This window comes from Littorina saxatilis, linkage group LG2 (genome assembly GCF_037325665.1).
Source record: "Littorina saxatilis isolate snail1 linkage group LG2, US_GU_Lsax_2.0, whole genome shotgun sequence".
Lineage (NCBI taxonomy): Eukaryota > Metazoa > Mollusca > Gastropoda > Littorinimorpha > Littorinidae > Littorina > Littorina saxatilis.
The window spans coordinates 32,925,614-32,927,635 of record NC_090246.1 but is presented as its reverse complement, the minus strand read 5'-3'; positions in this window follow the sequence as shown (position 1 = coordinate 32,927,635).

Genomic DNA, 2,022 nt, shown 5'->3' with positions numbered 1-2,022 from the left:
CGACAATCTATCCCACAACGCCTCAATCTCGCTTCGAACGTAATTTCCGGTGTAAGGGCAAGCACTTGCTTCAAAACGAAACAAGTCGAGCGGTACCAGTGCTGCATGTTTTGGTATCAGACATAACGGGTACCGGACATAACTGATTGTAACGCGCATTCACAATGGAACGAGCCGCAAGATTAATTTCAACATACTGCAGAGGAGACTGGATTTCTTCAAGCTTATTTGATCGTGGTTTACGTTACCTGGGAACGAGGAGTTTTAGTGGACATGCTTCGCTCCTGAAAGAGGTCGATCCGACCAGACATGAGTTACATAAAGGAATGTCGGGCAGTTCTTCGTCTATCTTTTGCGTACAGCGTAATTCCAGCCTGGTGTGCACCGCATGTACAGCTATAACTCAGGGATCAAACAGACCGTGGAGTTTCCATTCTTCCAGTCAGCCTTCTACAAAGAGGTGGTTTTCAAGGTCTTCAACGCTGATGAAAAGGCTGGCTCCAGAGGAGGTGAAGAAGCGGGTGGAAGGCCTCACTGATCGGTTTGCAGAAGCACGGGAACTACTTGGAGATGCGGTATGTATTAGTTCAAGCATCTGTCTTTCTTTCTTTCTTTCTTTCTTTCTGTCTTCCATAGGCTGCAATGAGGCCAGAGCTAGAGTGCCCAGAGAAAAGATACAGTTCCTGTAGGAAATGCTTGAGCATTGGATATGTGTGAATCCTCATGACTTGACCCTATGCATATTGGGTTAAATATTGGCTCTCTCTCTCTCTCTCTCTCTCTCTCTCTCTCTCTCTCTCTCTCTCTCTCTCTCTCTCTCTCTCTCTCTCTCTGAAACTAATTTTACTGAAACAATCCAGTCTTGTATTTGATGATTATAAGAAACTTAAGATTCTCCCACTAAAACAAAGATTTAAATTAAATGAAGGCGTGCTCCTTCACAAAATACTTTCCGGCCGTGCACCACGAACTTTCGTTGCAAACTTTAAAGTGAAACCAAACCGAAAGTTTAACGTCCCAATTCCAAGGATAGATCTCTTCAAATCAAGCTTAGCCTATTCTGGTAGCGTCCTGTGGAATTCTCTCCCGGAATTTGTGAGAGTCCCAATGAGTCTCAATACTTTCAAAAAACACCTTTCACTGTATTTAATGTTAAATTACGAAAAATCACAGTGATGGAAGACTTCGTTTGATTATATTTTCATTTGTCCAAAGCATCAGTGTTCATTATATCCACACAAAAACACTCAAATTAATAACACATTTACTCATGCATGTGTATTCAGCATTGTTTTCACTACGTTACATATACGATGCTTTATATTTGTGTATAATATGTAATGTGTAAATATTCATATGTTGTTGTTTTTCTCTACCTTTTTTTCTACGTTAATATCCGTGTAAATATGTGATTAGATTAGTCCCCTCTCTGGGCGAGGGCTGGTTGAAAAAAAGCTCGTTGTATTGCTTACGCCACAACCCTCGAAAAATAAAATTTGATTTGATTTGATTTGATTTGATCTCTCTCTCATTCATACACACACACATGCACACAACCCTTGTAAAATCGAAGTGGATTCACAACACGCGGCGCGTTGTGCAGCGTTGCGATTTACGAATCGCGGCGCTTCGAGGAGCGCAGTGTATTCTGGTGGTACATTTCCTTCACGATCGCAAAGTTTTCAACCTTTACATCTATTTCGGCATTAAACAGTCAAAAAACTAAAAACATAGCGCCATATTCTCTCTCTTTCTCTCAGTGTCACTCTTTCACTTCCTTCACCATAGGATATTGATGCGCTGATGTCAACACAATCCTGGTTTCTTACATGTTTGAAATGTTTAAGCAAACACCTACACTTCCCTCATATTTTTCTTCCTTTCATTATTTAGTTAAGTTTTTATTTGTTCCCGAGTTACATTTTCCCCTCTTTAATTATTCTTAAAAAAAAAATTCTCAATTGGTATAGTGTACAGTACATGCCCAACCTGCTGTCTGTCAGGGGTGGGACTTTTCCGCGG